The 18,903-nt window shown below is 44.5% G+C and overlaps 1 protein-coding gene and 1 pseudogene across 4 annotated transcripts in view; both read right to left on the bottom strand.

Moving 5' to 3' along the window:
- Window positions 1-18,903, bottom strand: part of RFFL (ring finger and FYVE like domain containing E3 ubiquitin protein ligase) — an 80,657-nt gene that overhangs the window by 33,386 nt on the left and 28,368 nt on the right. The gene's annotated exons all lie outside the window — the stretch shown is intronic.
- On the bottom strand, window positions 16,159-17,157 carry LOC121169874 (annotated as a pseudogene). Its single transcript, XR_005885926.1, has one exon. The product of XR_005885926.1 is annotated as a 40S ribosomal protein SA-like (transcript).

Below are 18,903 nucleotides of genomic sequence, written 5' to 3' on the forward strand. Positions count from 1 at the left end.
AAACCTGAGGTATCCACTCTGATATTGGAGGATTCAAAATGCTGGTGACAACACACAATGAGCATGAAGTGCCAGCACTGCTGGCATGTGTAACCAAAGAGCCTGCCGAGCAAACTGTGGTCTCACTGGCGGGGGATGTGGCTACTGGCTACATGCAAGACAAAGCAGCACATTCTGTATAATACTGAGATTTTTCTCCAAGACATTTCAGAAGAGAATTCAGAAAACCTAAGTCACAGAGGAGACAAATAAATGATGGAAAATTAGAACCCAGGACTGTCTCTCTAAACCACCTCCCAGAGCCACTACTCAGATGAAACCAACACTAGGAAGTAAAAGACTCTCCTCCATTCCCCAAGGTCTTTTTTCTTTTTTTAATTTGTTATTTTATTTATCAGAAAGTCAAATTTACAGAGAGAGGAGAGACAGAGACAAAGATCTTCCATTCATTGGTTCACTCCCCAATTGGCTGCAATAACCAGAACTGAGCCCATCTGAAGCCCGGAGCCAGGAGCTTCCTCCAGGTCTTCTACGTGGGTGCAAAGTCCCAAGGCTTTTTGCTGTCTTTGACTGCTTCCCCAGGCCACAAGAAAGAAGCTGGATGGGAAGTGGAGCATCCAGGATTAGGACCAGTGGCTATATGGGATCCCAGCACACACAAGGCAAGGACTTCAGCCACTGGAGGCTACCACACCAGGCTCCCAAGTTCTATTTCATAAAAAGGATGGAAGCTTTAGAAGCAGGATAATCTCTTGTGTTGTAATTAGTCAAGAGACAAGGGAAAAGACACTGGAGGCAGTTTTTCAGACTCTGGGTTCCTGAAGTTCATTCTCAGATGATTCTAGAAACTGTTTTTAATTTTTAAGGTCAGGGCCCAGCGCGGTGGCGCAAGTGGTTAAAGGTCCTCGCCTTGCACGCCCGGGATCCCATATGGGCGCCGGTTCTAATCCCGGCAGCCCTGCTTCCCTTCCAGCTCCCTGCCTGTGGCCTGGGAAAGCAGTCGAGGACGGCCCAAAGCTTTGGGACCCTGCGCCCGCGTGGGAGACCCGGAAGAGGCTCCTGGCTTCGGATCGGCATAGTATCAGCCCGTTGCGCTCACTTGGGGAGTGAATCATCGGACGGAAGATCTTCCTCTCTGTCTCTCCTCTCTGTATATCCGCCTTTCCAATAAAAAAATAATAAAAATAAATCTTTAAAAAAAAAAAATTGTAAGGTCAAAACAAAAACAAGTAACACATGCCAAGTAAAATATGTCTACACCATTGGTCTCATTTAATGCAACACTCTATGAGAATCAGAATTAAAACACTCACTTTATGAATTAAAAGCCTGGCTCAGGGCTGGCACAATAGTTCAACAAGCTATTCTTTCACCTGCAAGTGTCAGCATCCCATATGGGCACTGGGTCATGTCCCAGCTACTCCTCTTCCCACAAAGCTCCCCGCCTGTGGCCTGGGAAAGCAGCAAAGAATGGCCCAACCCACATGGGAGACCCACAAGAAACTCCTGGTTCTGGCTTCGGATCGGCTCAGCTCCAGCCAGTGTGGCCATTTGAGGAGTGAGCCAGCAGATGAAAGATCTTTCTCTCCTCCAATGAAAATAAGTAAATCTTAAAGAGAGAGAGAGAGAGAGAGAGAGAGAGAGAGAAAGAGAGAAAGAGAAAGAGAGAAAGAGAGAAAGAGAGAAAGAGAGAAAGAGAGAAATAGAGAAAGAAAGAAAAGAAAAGAAAAGAAAAGAAAAGAAAAGAAAAGAAAAGAAAAGAAAAGAAAAGAAAAGAAAAGAAAGAAAGAAAAGGAAAGGCTGACCAGAGGGTTTGATAACTGGACCAGGGGATACCCAGCTAGAGGCTGACAGAGAGGAAACAGTAATGATCACCACTCTGTTCTAGAACATCAACTTGCCAAGGTAACTTTTCAACACTTGAACACATTGTTAAAAAAAAAAAAAGAGAGAGAGAGAAGCCACTCCTGGGAATCTGAAACTCATTAATACATCCAGTAAGTCATCTATATTTTATTTCCTATTTTGTACAACTGCCGTGTGCTGGCAATTCAGATTCCCTGACTTTAAGTCTCTAAGAAAATACCTTGGTATCTCCAATGCATCTCTGCTTCTCTTCCTGCCCACTTTGTTCCAGTTGAGGAGAGGCTTCTGACTTAATTGTCTCAATTGCAACTAACACTCCCTTCCTCTTAAGTGTTTTCCCTGGGTAACCATTAAATAACAGGGAAAGTCAATCCTTACTTAGCATTCAGGGTCTTAGCTCCCTGCTGTTAGCTTGAGCTACCCTGTTATTCTTCCAGTCTCTTAAATGCCAAGCCCCTCTGACTTTCAGAATCTACCTCAAGCTACTCTCTGCCTGGACCACAGGTCCATAAAACTTCCCCTCCTTTACATATCTTAGTTTTCGCAAGGAAATCTTCCTGCCTCTGTGCTTTCACAGCAGCTTAGACATCTTCCTGCAATTCCAGTTCAGCACATTAGGATGGTATTTGGCAAGGTTCTCTGTTAGTTCCCCAGGGGATGCCAAGAAAAAGACATGGTCCCTGCATTGCATGTTGGATACATTCTGGGGAAAAAGCATCCCAAAAGTACATCTACTCCAATGGCTAGCAATTGGCATTCTTCTTTTCAATCCTTATCTGAGAGATCGCCCATGCGCTAGTTCACTCCCCCAAATGCCTGTAGCAGCCAAGGTTGGGCTAGACAGAGGCCAGGCACAAGGATCCCAATCCAGGTGATAGTAACCCACATACTGAAGCCATCACTTGCTTTCCTTCCAAGTCTGCACCAGCAGGAAGCGGGATTCTAAATGCAGCTGGGACTTCCATCCAGGTGCTCTGAGAAGAAATGCAGAAATAAAAAGCACTATGCCAAATTATCACCAATATAATTGTCTTAAAAGTGAATAAATAATTTTGGTGGCCAGCATGATAGCCTAGTGGCTAAAGTCCTCACACTGAATGTGCTGGAATCCCAGAGAATGAAAAATCTGTCTCTCCTTTTCTGTAAATCTGACTTTCCAATAAAGATAAATAAATCTTGGGCCTTAGCGTGGTGGTCTAGCGACTAAAGTCCTTGCCTTGAATATGCTGGGATCTCATAGGGGCACCGGTTCTAATCCCATCAGCTTCACTTCCCATCCAGCTCCCTGCTTGTGGCCTGGGAAAGCAGTCGAGGACGGCCCAAAGCCTTGGGACCTGCACCCGTTGTGGGAGACCTGGAGGAAGTTCCTGTCTCCTGGCTTCAGATCAGCACAGCACTGGTCGTTGTGGTCACTTGGGGAGTGAATCAGACAGAAAATCTTCCTCTTTTTCTCTCCTCCTCTCTGTATATCTGCCTTCCCAATAAATAAAAAAAATAAATCTTTAAAAATAAATAAACAAATCTTAATTAAAATTTAAAAAAAAAGTACACTATTTCCCAGAATCTATGGGAATTGGTTCCAAGACATCCTTCACCCCACCCCCGCCCCACTAACAAAATATGAATGCTCAGTCCCTTATATCAAATGATGCATGTTGGTTAGGGCATAATAGTAGAAAACAAGCCTCTACACATTCAGTAAAGATGCAGTTCCCTCCCGTCTTCCCGCAAGCACTTTCAACCTGCTATTGGGCTGGATTCAGATGCAGAATCCATGGATAGGGAGAGCCAGCTGTATTTTTCGCACAATAAATGTGTGGAAAGTGAAAGAGGAGACAAGAATACATTTATTTCACACATTTATTGTCACTCTTAGTTATTTGTTGAATTTTTAGCTTATGATAACAGTAACAGAACTTTTTTCTGAGAGGACAAATTCTTGAAAACCCCCTGATATGGTTCCTGGTTGATCAGCAGCATAAGGGTGTTAAATTCACATCATGAGAGCAGCATCGTTAATGAAAAACCTAAGAGTTGCATCAGGTGCACTGAAGACATTCAAGGAGTCAACTAAGTAAGGTTACTGGAAAAGCAAGAGGAAGAATGGCAACAGACTGACCTTTTAAGAAGCAATGGAAATATGTTAAATTGGCCATCAGCAATAAAAATCCAGGGAGGAAGAGCCCAAGCAGAGGGCTAACCTTCTCCCCCTTCTCCCTGCACGAGAAGGCACCGTGCCTGCCAGACAACTGCAAAAACAGATAAACGAGAAAAACACAAATACAAGGAAAAAACGATACACTAGAAATCAAGACAAGAGCCTCTACCAGGTACACCCAGATCAGGGCAGAGCTTTGCCCACTGTTCCTCACCGCAGCAAAACACAAATGGAGGATCTTGGAGCGTAACATGTTAAAGTGACAACAGGAATACAGAGAAAGGAGAGTGATTTTGCTTCCCTCTAGCAGTGAGTGACTTCCTGAAGTGCTAAATGTTCTAAGCAACTGAAAAACATACATAATAATCACAGGTTATAAATGTTCTTGGAAACTCCCTGGTTTCAACTAGCCTATGACAAATGCATGCAGAGGGATCTCAGCATCTGCTATGAAGTTCAGGGAAAAGTAATTTTAACAGTGGAGCTGTGCCAAAATATCACCCGGGGGGTCTGACCAATTAAATGGTTGTTGCTTAGTGTGGCATTGAGGGGAGATGACAGATTGCACACTGCAGCAGAGAAACCTTCGTTTCATTTCAAACCCAGGCATTCTGCCCCAAAGGGCAAGTCAATTAGGAAAGAAGGCAGTTTGGAGTATAGTCTTCTCACAAGGCTGAAAACAGTCAGTGGATCTGCAGTTTAATTACTGCAGGATCCTTCTTTCATCAAAACTGATGACAAAGCTCATCAAGAATAAAGAGACTCTGATTCCCCTACCCTGTTACTTCCGGGCAAGTAATAGGATTTACCAGATAAGCCTTTCTAGACCTTCTGCCTGAAGAAGCTGCTTTCCCAAAGTATTATTATTACTGCCAACTCTGCTCGAAACCAAGTTTTCAGTGCTCCAATACCCTGGAAAAAGGCTGTACTGACAGCCAGGAGCTCTGTCCAGGACCAAAATTATGCAATTTGCCGTACAAGGTGGATTGCCTAAATCACTGGAGACTACTCTGTTATGGTCTGGATTCTGGTGTAATCCCTTTCTATGTTAATTTCCTCAAAACAACAGAACCTTCAGTATAGGGATAAACAAGCAGGATTAAAAATAGTGCCTCCCTAGATGGGGTTCCAAGCTCCGGGCTCCCAGCCAGCCCAGCACTGGCTAACGGAGCGATTCAAGTCAACCAATAGATGGAAAACCTCTCCTTCTCCTACACTTTGTGACACTGAATTTCAAGTAAATAAATCAATCTTGAAAGGTAAAATAATTCATGCCAAGCTGCTACCCCAGAGCCTGGCACACAATGGGCATTCAATAGAAGTTGGCTAAAACAGGAATCGAGATGGTGACACAGGGTGTAGACATGTTCTGGATGACAGAGAATCATCAGACAGGTAAAGCACAGGGAGATTACAGGAAAAGACAGGGGTCAGGCACTCAACAGGGGGGTACCTGGAGATGCCCTGGACACAGGAAAGAGGCAACCAGAGCAGACTGATGTTAAAGGGAACAGAAAACCCACCAGATGCTGGTGAACAGCAACAACCAGGGATCCAGCAGCGGCTACAGATCAGCTCTTGCGGCAGCCAGGTGGGGGATTGCATTCACACAGGGAGCTCAGGAGGCAAAGGCAGGCTGGAACTGACCACTCCTGCCAAATAGTTTGGCCCAGCAATGAATGGAATGGGAACAGCAGACTCTGCAGGGTAGACTGGTGATGGGTCAGAGCTCACAGCACAGGGATCAAATGCCAGAGTGGGTGCATTCCCAGCTAGTCACACCGGGATGATTGCACATGGAGGACAACATCAGCTTCACACCCTGCAGGATCTGTATGGTCCCCGGATTAGGGGGCAAACAGTCCCGGTTCTCCGGCAGTGCCCCATGGGGCGCCAACATGTGTGTCTAGACAGGATCGGTGCCACGGACATGCTAGCTATCTGGGACAGCTGGTGTCATGCTAATCCAGGACACTGATTGAACATAAAAACTGACTTGTAGGGCCCGGTGACGTGGCCTAGTGGCTAAAGTCCTCACCTTGAATGCCCCGGGATCCTATATGGGTGCCGGTTTTAATCCCAGTAGCTCCACTTCCCATCCAGCTCCCTGCTTGTGGCCTGGGAAAGCAGTCGAGGACAGCTCAAAGCCTTGGGTTCCTGCACCCGCGTGGGAGACCTGGAAGAGGCTCCTGGCTTCGGATCAGCGTAGCACCAGCTGTTGTGGTCACTTGGGGAGTGAATCATCGGACAGAAGATCTTCCTCTTTGTCTCTCTTTGTATATCTGACTTTGTAATAAAAAAAAAAATCGACTTGTAGACCTGTAGGTAATACATCTTAGAAATCTGCAATTAAGAGAAGAATCCACCAAACAGGACTGCAATGTCAAAAGCTAAAAGAAGATACAGAGGCACAATGAACCTTACTGAAGATGCCCTGGTAAAGGAGCAAAAGCTTTTACCACACTCAGATATAACTGAGGAAGACACTGAGAAAATGAGGGACAGAGAATTCACAAAATTCATAATAAAGCTTCTGACCAACAATGAGAAGCACATAATACAAGAGTTCAAAGAATTTAAAGAATTTATTACACAGGAAATGAATCAAATGAAAGCTGACATTTCAGAAGTTAAGAATACAGTGGAGCAAATTAAAAGTACAGTGGAGAGTCTCAAAAATGGAATGAATGAAGCAGAAAAAAAGAATATCAGAATTGGAAGATATTGCCTATCACCAGAGGGAAACAAACAAAAAGCTCAAAGCAGGGCTAGACCAAGCTAAAAAAAGTATCCAAGAATTAAAATATCCGATTAAAAGGCCCAACATAAGAATCATGGGAGTTCCAGAGGGTGCAGAAAGAGAACTGCGATTAAAGGTTGATTCAAAGAAATAATAAATGAAAACCTCCCTAATATGGAGAAAGAATTGGAAAACACTATACAGGAGGATCACAGAACTCCCGACAGAGTTAATCAAAATGAAGTGCACAACGACACATGATAATCAAGCTCTCCAGTTGAACATAAAGAAAAAATCCTTAAAAGTGCACGTGAGAAAAATCAAGTGACCTATAGAGAGACCCCAATCAAACTCACAGCTGGCCTCTCAGAGGAAGTACACTGCAGGCCAGGAGAGGGAGTGACATATTCCAGACCATAAAAGAGAACAATTTTCAGCCCAGAATAACATTCTGCAAAGCTCTTCTTTGTCTTTGAAAATGAAATAAGGGCCCCATGCGGTAGCCTAGCGGCTAAAGTCCTCTCCTTGAATGCGCCCGGATCCCAAGGCCTTGGAACACTGCATCCACATGGGAGACCTGGAGGAAGTTCCTGGCTCCTGGCTTTGGATCCGCACAGCACTGGCTGTTGCAGTCACGTGGGAAGTGAACCATCGGCTGGCAGACCTTCCTCTCTGTCTTTCCTCCTCTCTCTATGTATCTGACATTGCAATAAAAATAAATCTTAAAAAAATAAAATAAAATGAAATAAAATTCTTCCATAATAAAGAAACTCCAAGAATTCACCTCCTCTAAACCTGTCCTACAAATAATACTTAAAGATGTTCTAGTGAAAAAGGAAGGAAATAACAGCTACTGGGCCCCAGGGCGGTGGCTTAGCAGCTAAAGTCCTCGCCTTGAATGCACCAGGATCCCATATGGGTGCCAGTTCTAATCCCAGCTGCTCCACTTCCCTCCCACCCAGCTCCTTGCCTGTGGCCTGGGAAACCACTGGAGGACGGCTCTAAGCCTTGGGACCCACACCTACATGGGAGACCTGCAAGAAGCTCCAGACTCCTGGCTTCGGATCAGCTCAGCGCCAGCCATTGCAACCGCTTGGGGAGTGAATCAGCTGACAGAAGACCTTCCTCTCTGTCTCTCCTATTCTGTGTATGTTTGCCTTTCCAATACAAATTAATAAATCTTTTTTAAATGTAATTCTACCATTTGCACCTAGATGCTCCCAACTAGACCCATTATGCTCAGTGAAATAAGTCAATCCCAAAAAGACAAATACCATATGTTCTCTCTAATATATAGAAACCATCATGCAGATTGGAATGTATAGTGATGGAATAATGGAGACGACCATATCCAGATGTAAAGACACAATGCAACATGCCTCCCTACTTCCAAATAAAAGATGAACTCCCCCACCCACCTAAAAAACCCTGAAAACAGCTAGGATTTAAACCTTCAATACCTGATGCAGACATCCTTGATGGTAGCTTAACCTTGGTGAAAAGCACACACCCCAGCAACCCTGTCTTTGCTTTTGCCTGAGGTAAGTGATACATAAAGGCCCATTAGAAAAAAGAAGTTGGCTAAAACAAAGTTTTTCTTGTTGTTGTTCTCAGAAGACACAAATTTATCTGCTCTATCCCCATTTACTTCACAACAGCCAATCAGGGTCAGTCTCATTTTGAAGCCACACCTCCAGAACTGACTCCAGGCCCCTCCCATCAGCCCTTTCTTATTTGTATAACTCCCTGAAAGAAACCCTGTGCAAGTCAGGCGAGCTTTATTCTTGCAGCCCTCTGCTGTATGATTTCTTCCCAATCTACTGCTAATGTGTTAGTCACCCTCTCTCTTGCAGGACAACCAATTTGGGATTTTCTGCAGTCAAAAGAACCTTCTTTCCAAATTCAAATGCAGGAACATGCATATCATTGGCCCCAGCCTGTTATACCATGACTGCTTACACTGAGCTAGAGTAAGGTGAGATTTTGTGATAAAGCTAGGATGAATTCAGACTCAACAATTCCTTCCCCCAGGGACCTTTACATTGGTTTGACATTTGATCTCAACGTGAAAATTGGGCTAATTGGGCCCAGCTCGATGGCTCAGTAGTTAAGGTCCTTGCTTTGCATGCCCGCGATCCCATATGGGCTCCGGTTCTAATCCCAGCGGCCCCGCTTCCCTTCCAGCTCCCTGCCTGTGGCCCGGGAAAGCAGCCGAGGACGGCCCAAAGCTCTGGGACCCTGCACCCGCGTGGGAGACCCGGAAGAGGCTCCTGGCTTCGGATCAGCATAGCATCGACCCTTGCGCTCACTTGGGGAGTGAATCATCGGACGGAAGATCTTCCTCTCTGTCTCTCCTCTCTGTATATCCGCCTTTCCAATAAAAAAAAATAATAATAAAAATAAATCTTAAAAAAATAAATCTTTACAAAAAAAAGGAAAACTGGGCTAATTTTCTCAAATGTGCCAGTATGTGATATGTCCAGTATCAATCCCTAGAAACAGAAATTAATGGAGAGTTTTGGTTGTCTTACTGCAATAACAAAACAAAACAAAAATAATAACTTTGCATTCTGCCCATATTCCTCCTCACAAAGAACATTTGTGCTTAATTTGGTCTCTGGGTTTTACTCCCTGCCTCTAGCCCACAACTCAGTGCAGAATGCCTCATGCTCCCCACTACTTTACAAACTTAAGAAAAAACACACCTGGGCCCGGCACCATAGCCTAGCAGCTCTCTGTATAGCTGGCTTTCCAATAAAAAATAAAATAAAATAAATCTTAAAAAAAAAAAAAAGGAAAAAGACACCTGTATTAGTGTCAAGTCAGCATGCTGGTCTCAGTGCTTATTCACATGCAGTTACTAGACCCCTTCAGCCCCAGGTTGAGGTGTATTATTTTACCCACTTGCTGAATTAGAGCAGAAGGATAAATAGTCTTCTTAACACCTGCAATATACAAACACACAAACAATTCCAAGACCTTTCCCCGATGATCTGTACTATGGCAGAAGAGGAGTTATGTATTATGACATAACTCAGGCCATTGTAATAATCCACAAAGTTCCTCAAATGACTCCCTGCAGGTGGCTTCCCATAGCCAATTAATTCCCTAAAGAACATAATAAGGTCAATTTCACAGCAGGAGCAATGGTTAATACGAGGGGCAAGGGTGAGGATCAGAAAAGGTAAGTGAGACTGTTGACCAGTTGAGTGACCCCAGCAAATTACTTATCCAATCTGTTTTCCAGAGTCTTGCCTGGAGCTGAACTAATTCAGCAGCTTGCACTAACTCAAGGGCATTTTCAAGAACTCACAACTAAAAGAAAAAATTCAGAAGGGTCCTGGAGTAATTTGTAAACCACCACGCTCAAAAGATGTGTTAGAAATCTTGAAACCTAACAAAAGGAACCTATTACTTAAAAAGCTCCATGGATTATAAGCTACTATTGCTTTAAAAAAAAAAAGTAAGCACAGACTGAATCCCATCTCTACTAAAAGGAACACATCAGCAGTTGATTTGGTTGGTTTCATTTTACAAACCATATGGTTGCAATATAGTGCAAGCTCGGAGAAATAACCATGCCCCAGAAAGAATGACCTGATCCCAGAAGGTCTGAGCACAAGAGCAAGGACAGTAAAGGACATGTTATGTTAGCTTCTTTTCAAACTTCAAATGGGGATTTCTTCAACCAACTCACATAGTAGAAATCCAGACCTTTTTAACCACACTAAGTTTCAAAATACAGGCACACAAGGTAGAGTGAAGACAAGCACATCCTGTTTGCACTTAACTTCCTGTTGGGTGCTGCTCCATCTCCCTACACAGCAGCCCCCAAGGCCAAGAGCAGTAGTCAGACCTTTGGCCAACAAGCCACCCTCCGCACCAACCAACCACTGTTCAGAGAACAGTTTCTGGAACAGTAACATGCATGACTATGAATTCAATCAAAGACTCAGCTCACATGCACCACACAGCAAGCATGAGTTTCTCAGCCACTCACCCAACATTTGACTACATACTGTAGTTTGCAATGAAAATCTAACAGAGTGCTGAGATGAGGAAATACAGCTTGAAACAAAACTTGGAATGGACAGGAAAATGAGCAAAAAAACTAAAAATATTTTTCAATGGTGGCACCTTCTCAAATGCACCAGTATCTGTTTCCAGTCCAAGAGGAGATTCTTGGAAGGCTGTTTAATGGGGCCTTTGCGGTGATCAAGGTCTCAATTCCAACCTGCTACCAACCCAACCCAGTCTGTTATGCAGCACTGCAAAAGCCTCAAGCAGTTTCAGACGGAAAGCCTGCCCTCCTGACATAACTCCCAGCGCTTTCAAAGAGCAGATGGCTCCCCAAGCTGCACTGTGGAGCAAATGCTGGACAACAAATACCCACGTTTATGGACAAATCATTTAGCCTCTCTGGGTCTGTTTTCTCGTCTGGAAAACAGCAGGTTGGACTAATTTCTAATGTTTCTTCCAGCTGCAGGAAAAGTTCAAGGACACAATATTAACCATCAGCACAAGTTTCTGTGGTTTCCTGCATTATTTCTTTGGTTACAGTAGATGCCTGTGATATAGCACATTTCACAGAGGGAATAAATGCCTTGATCTGTTTCCCAAGTATCAAGGATCTTTTTCACTTTTCCCTTGAAATGTGGATCAGAATATTTCCCACTTGAAAGAAACACACACTGATAAACCTTAAGAACTGTTATTCAGCTACACTTTTTTTTTTAAAGATTTATTTGTTTTTATTATTTTTTTATTGGAAAGGCGGATATACAGAGAGGAGAGACAGAGAGGAAGATCTTCCATCCGATGATTCACTCCCCAAGTGAGCGCAAAGGCCGATGCTATGCCGATCCGAAGCCAGGAGCCTCTTCCGGGTCTCCCACGCGGGTGCAGGGTCCCAAGGCTTTGGGCCGTCCTCGACTGCTTTCCCGGGCCACAGGCAGGGAGCTGGAAGGGAAGCAGGGCCGCTGGGATCCTGGGCGTGCAAGGCGAGGACCTTAACCACTGCGCCACCGCGCTGGGCCCTGGCTACACTTTTTTCATCAAGATCATAGTGCAGGGCCCAGCGCAATAGTGTCATGGTTGAAGTCCTTGCCTTGCACGCACCAGGATTCCATATGTTTGCCGGTTCTAATCCCGGTGGCCCTAATTCCCATCCATCTTCCTGCTTGTGGCCTGGGAAAGTAGTCGAGGACAGCCCAAATCCTTGGAACCCTGCACCTGTGTGGGAGACCTGAAAGAAGCTTCTGGCTCCTGGCTTCAGATTGGCTCAGCTCCACCATTGCGGTCACTTGGGGTGAACCATCGGGCAGAAGATCTTCCTTTCCGTCTCTCCTCCTCTCTGTATATCTAACTTTGCAATAAAAATAAATAAATTAAAAAAAAAAAAGATCATAGTGCAACTGGAGCCGGCACTGTAGTGAAGTATGCTAAGCCTTTGACTGAAGTGCCAGTATCCCGTATGGGCGCCAGTTGAGTCCTACCTGCTTCAGTTCCTATTTAGCTCCCTGACAGTGTACCTGGGAAAGCAATAAAATACAATCCAAGTCCTTGGGCCCCTTCACCCTCGTGGGAGAGTTGGAAAAAGGTCCAGGTTCCCGGCTTAGCACTGGCCCAGCTCCAGCTGTTATGGTCATTTAGGGAATGAACCAGTGAATGGAAGATCTCTGCCTTTCAAACACAAATAAATAAATCTTTTTTAAAAATGACCACATGATTACCTCACTAATCACATGATTCATGATGAAGACAAAGTCACAAGAGGATGGAGAAATCTGACCAGCAGCATGTGGCACACCCACATAGTAATGGCTGAAGGGGAAAAGAATGAGGCAAATGCAGGATAAGAAAAGGGAGAGGTGAGGTTTGGTGAGTCAGTACATAGCAAAACACACCAAATTTAACAGAAAAGGAAAGAAAAGCAGGAGAGGGAATGGGGAAGGAAGATCAAGAAAGCAAGGAAAAACCAGCAGCCAATGGACAGCAACTTAAGCCTGAAACTCTGTCGATCCATTCATTCATTCATCTGACAGATATCAAATGCCTACTATGTACAGGGAGCTAAGCCAGGGAAAACAAACAGCAACCACACAGATCCACTCAGTGAGGTCACAGTCGGGACAAAGGTCTGTACACAGACACAACCGAACTCCAGGGCACAAAGAGCACATAAAAGAGAACCCTCGGCCATGAGAATCAAAGGAGGAAGGGATTACTCCCAGTGAGGGACCAAACACAGGCAGCCTCCCTGGAAGAAATGACATTCCAAGCAGAAAGAACAGCAGAAACAAGAGCACCTGAGCACGAAATCTACAGCAAGGAAGTGGGTTTGATTTGGGACACAGGCAAACATGAAGGGAGAGATGGTATTAACGGTAATAGCTACCAATACACAGAGCCCTGGCTAAACTGGAGACTGAAGCCAGACTGAGCTTTCAGAAATCAGCTGTAAAATCTAAATTTAAGTCCAGCACATGAGGAAGAGGACAAGGGAAACTGACAAACTAGAAAACAGAGGAAATTGGAAAGGCTGACCCACAAAAGATAATAAAATAAAGACAAAATCATATGTGCAGATTCACTAAGATTGTCTTTTAAACCAAAAGAACGCAACAAGAAAGAAGGCAAAAGAGACCAGGAAGATGGTATTAATACAATTAAACAAACAGGACCATATCACAAAAAAACTCGGAAAAATCCAGAAAAACCGGAGTATTTTGACTCCAGAACAGCATAAAGCAAAGAAATACTGAGCTAGACATCATAGCCTTCTCCGGTTCAGGAACATGGTTCTCACTGAAACAGCACACTGTAGCAACCAGGAGTACAGGCTCTCAGACTCCAATCTCAGCCCAGCTTCTTAACAGCTCCAACAGAGCCTTAGCTTCCCCATTTACAATATGTGGACAACTGGGGCCAGTACAGTGACACAGCAAACTAATCCTTCATATAGGTGCCAGTTTGTGTCCCAGTTGCTCTGCTTCCCATCCAGCTCCCTGTTTAGGGCTGGGAAAGCAGATGAGAATGGCTCAAAGCCTTGAGACTTTGTACCCACATAGGAGACCTAGAAGAAGCTCCTGGCTCCTGGCTTCAGATCTGCTCAGCTCCAGCTATTGCAGCCAGTTAGGGAGTGAACCAGCGGACAGAAGAACTTCTCTATTCTTCTCAGTCTGTAAAATCTCCCTTTCAAATAATAAATATTTAAAATAATAATATAAAAAGATTGAGAAGGCAATGCCTACACTTCCTTCCTAAAGGAGGAACACTTTAGGAATCCAATACCGTATTATATGCAAAGTAGTTAACCAAATGTTCAGTAGATAGTAATCAATAATCAGCTTTGTTGTAACTATACTCTCTACCACAAACTACTGTATCTTATTGTTCCATGATCATCAAGCAAGCTTGATATTACTAAATTTGATTTCCCAGATCCCTGGATATTGAAAAGCAATATCCTAGCAAAATCCTGTCTATAGAAAGGAATCCTTCACTTTGAAAGCAATGAATCAGCATTCCATTCCAAGTTCAATCACTCAAGGTTGAATACAATTCTGTCTCTGAAAGACTATTTCCAGATACTCTGCAAAATACATTTTGTGATGCAGACAAAGCATGATGAAAACTGTGGGTGCTCTCCTGAGCAGACAGACTGGCACCCCCTCACAAGTCCCACTGCTGAGCACCCTCACTCAATCCACCCTTGCCTTACCCTTCGTCGATCAATGTACCATGGTGAGGCACATCTCCCTCTATAATTTTCTAACAGGCAAAATATCTCATCTTACTCATTTTTGCATCTCTTTTCTCCATTATGGCAATATATCCTGCCTCAAATTGAGCCATAATGAATATTCAATGCAAGCATAAATTTCAAACACAAGTTTCCTTAACAGTACAATCCACGGCAGTCCACCATTCCCCTACCTCAGGCCCTTTTGATTTATTCTCTTCAAGTTACAGACAACTCTCTTTTCATCTCTTCTCCACACTTCCTTTTTCTACCTCCTACTCTTGAGCATCCAAATACTACAGAAAACTCAGAAGACTTCACTTAACTGGGTTTCCAACAAATCTGTATAACTGGGGTCAAGCCGTCACCCACTGTGAAAATCTTTCATTCATCTTTCATTCATCTCCAGCTTAAGTGATGTCACATAGCAATTTCCCAAGAAGCAGTACTATGCAGAGTTTAAGAGCTGAGGCATGGAGTTAGAATTCATGGTTTTTCTCTTGTGTGACTCAGACAAGGTGATCAACTTTCTATAGTTTCATTTTCCTTTATAAAATGTAGTACCTAAATGAAGCCATTCATGCAAAAATTTTTTTCAAAGACTTCACTATTTGAAAGCCAGAGGTAGAGAGATGGGGAAAGACAGAGGGAGACAATCTTCCATCTGCTGGGTCACTCCCTCATATAGCTACAACTGGAGCCATGTCAGTTCGAAGCCAGGAGCTTCAATCCGGGTCTCCCACGTGGGTACAGAGAACAAGACTTAAGAGATGTTCTCTGTACCCATGTGGAAGACCCCAAGAAGGCTTCTGGCTCTTGGCTTTGGCCTGGGTCAGCTCCTGGCTTTTGGCCTGGGTCAGCCCTAGCCATTGTGACTATGTGGGGAGTAAACCACCAGATTGAAAAGCTCTTTTTCTCTATATATATGTATGTATGTGTGTGTGTATGTATGTATATAAAACTTTTTCAAATGAATAAATCTTAACAAACAAACAAACAAACAAAACACAAAGCAGGGCCTGGCACAAAAGCTCAACTGGCTAATCCCAGGTGCCAGAATCCCAACATGGGCGCCAATCTAGCTGCTCAACTTCCCATTCAGCTCCCTGCCTGTGTCCTGGGAAAGGAGTAGAGGATGGCCCAAAGCCTTGAGACTCTGCACTCACATGGAAGACCCAGAGGAAGCTCCTGGCTCCTGACTTTGGACTGGTGCAGCTCCAGGCATTGCAGCTACTTGGGGAATGAACCAGTGGATAGAGTTATCTTTTTCTCATATCTCCTTCTTTCCATAAATCACTTTCCAACAAAAATTTTTAAAAATTAAATTAAATTAAATTAAAATGCAGCTTTTTTTCTCCAAAATTATCAATAGTTTCCTAACTATTCAATCACCATTAACCCCAGAAGCCCCATATTCTTCCTTCAGTCTCAAGATATCTTCTTCCCCACTGGCTCCCACCAAAACAGCAGGGCTTGAGTCTTCTAGACTAACATGACTAATTTCCCCTCCTCCCTGAATACTCCTATCATTCCTTAAAGTTACCAAGGACTCTCTTCTCGTAACTTTTTGTTTCCTTCCCTAGTGGCTTTTGCTGGGTATACTTTTCTTTTTTTTTTTCTTTAGAAACTGGTGTTATTTTCTGTCAACTTCACTCCACATCTGCTTCAAAGACTGCAGATCACTTAAGACCACTCGGCGGTGGTTTCTATCCATTCAGTGGCCTGAGCTGTGGGGGCTGCAGACCAGTCTTCAGTGGCAGGCAGGGCGCTCCAGTTTTCTGTGGGGAACTGCTGGATGGGCATAAAAGGCATCTGCACACCCTGAGACCAGTCTGCAACCTCAGGCTAGAAAGCCGTGAACTCAGGAGTGGGGGCGGTCCACTCACTCTGGAACTCCTGCTAGGACACAGCCTTTTCAGCCACAGCCTGCTCTTCCTTTTCAATCTCTTCAGGACCGCGGAGGAGGAGAGATCAGGTATGACTTCCCACAGGTGTTCACCGGAAATGGTGCCACGCATGCGCAGAACCTCCCGGGCCAGCATCCACATCAAACCCACAGAGTTGGCTCCCTTGTTGTTGCACAGGGTGGAAATGTCCATGTAGCGCAGAGGAGCGTCCGTGTTGCACAGAGCGATGGTGGGCAGGTCCACATATGATGCCTCCATGAGGGGCTGGTGGTCAGCCCTGGGATCTGTCACCACCAGGAGCTGCGGCTACTGGAAGGTGGCCTGGATCTGGTGAAGGTGCCAGGAGTGAAGCGGCCAGCGATGGGAGTAGCTCCAGTGGCAGCAGCCAACTTCAGCACAGTCCTCTGGCCAGTGTTCCGGGAGGAGATCACACTGACGTCCGCAGGGTTTTCGAAGGCCACAACGGCCCGTGCTGCCAGCAGGAGCTTCTCCCAGGTCCTCTTGAGCTTGATGATGTAGATGCCATCACTTTTCCTTTTGTAGATGTGCTGCTTCATCTGGAACTCGAGGTTGGTGCCTCCCAGGTGGGTTCCTGCAGCCAGGAACTTGAGGACATCCTCCTCCTTCATCTGCAGGAGATGCTCCGGACATTGTGACAGCTTCCCTGTATAGTTACGCCAGGAATCAAAAACAATGCCATATCCCTACCTTCAAACCAGGGATGGTCTCCCCAAGAAGCCACTGAACTTATCTGGACAATAAGATGCTGACTCTATGCTTAGTATATGCTCACAATGAAGGAATCTCAACTGAACTTGACTGTGGTTACACAACAAGGTGGAGGTATCCACCACAGGGGGAGGGTTAGGGGAGAGATGGGGGGAATCCCAGTACCTATAGGACAATGTCTCATAATATAATGTAATCAATAAAGAAAAAAAAAATGCCATATCGAGCCCTCACCGGAGTGCAGAAAGCTTCAGATGTACACAGAGAAGGAGAGACAGAGGAAATATTCCATCTGCTGATTCACTCCGCAAACAGACGCCAATGGATAGAGCTGAGTTGAGCTGAGCTGAGCTGAAGCCAAGAGCCAGGAGCTTCTTCCAGGACACCCATGCAGGTGCAGGGTGCCAAAGCTTTGGGCCATCCTCAACTGCTTTCTGTTGTGGACTAAGGAGTTGATTAGCACTTGCTGGGCTGGGCAGGAACTGGGTTTGTGGTTAAAAACACCTAGGCTAATTGTACTTATCTGTATCCAATTTCCTGGTTAAATTAGGACTTGGGGGAAAGAGTATATAAGGAGGTAAAGGAACAATAAAGAGACTTCTACCATCACTGGTCTCTTGTCAGTGCTTCATCCCCAGACCCTCTCCCTGTCCACATTACTGGCTCTGCTGGTCAGAGCAGCTTTCCCAGGCCACAAGCAGGGAGCTTGTTGGGATTAGAACTGTCGCCCCTATAGGATCCCAACAAGTGCAAGGTGAGACCTTTAGCTACTATGCTACCACACCAGGCCCAATGGTGTACTTTTCAAATATATTCCACAACTACCCCACCCTCATTATGCCCACAGCCACACTCTACTGTATCTGCCATGACCTTTTCCAAGAAATGGGGCAACACTTCCTTCCTGGTCCCTTATTTGCCTCTCTCTAATGCTGTATAGTAGAACAGCCAGCCTAAACTTTTATTCAAATAATTAAATCTCTGCTTGTTACTTCTGTTTCAAAACTGTCTAGACTCCCCAGATGGCCCATACAGGCCTCGAGTGGGCATGCTCTGACTAGCTCTGCACTTGACCTCATGCCATTCTTGCTCTTGTACACCTAGCTCTGGTCCTCAGATGCCTCCTTTCAATTTTCAAAGATAACAACTGGTAACTGCGCCACTGTCTGCATACCTGGAGTTTCTTTATTGTCTGGAACATTCTCCCCGCTGGCTCCATATCAGGCCCATTTCAGTTCACCTTGTGTACAAGGCAGTTGTCTAACGCACAGCGGGAGTGGCACTGGGAACACGTGGAAGCGATGAATTGAGCTTCAGTCAGGCAGGTCACAAGTCTCAGCATCTGGCCTCACTCTCACTCTGTAGTACCTCATTTATGAATGGGTACTTAACAGTCACACCCAAAACCAAACCAAACAGCTTCTTCCAAAACACTTACTCTACTCTGAAACTATACAAGCAATAGGATCTACACTTTCCTCTTAGGAACAATGCAGTTCCATTCATTTGCTCCACCTGTCCACAGTTCTAAATACCCTTTGAAGCTGAATTTAAATGTTACTTCATTCATGCATGCATTCAATCAACCACATATTCATTTAACAAATACTGAGTGCTTTTTATGAAGCTTTTTATGATATTGGAAAGCAAAGTAGACATTTTTCTATCATGTATCAAATAATCACACAAATATTTAATTACAAACTATAATGCTATAAAGGAAAGTGATAAAAACTGAGAAAAAAAAAATAGTGAGGTA

The sequence above is a fragment of the Ochotona curzoniae genome, unplaced genomic scaffold (genome assembly GCF_017591425.1).
Source record: "Ochotona curzoniae isolate NIBS_2020 unplaced genomic scaffold, NIBS_Ocur_1.0 scaffold_2453, whole genome shotgun sequence".
NCBI lineage: Eukaryota > Metazoa > Chordata > Mammalia > Lagomorpha > Ochotonidae > Ochotona > Ochotona curzoniae.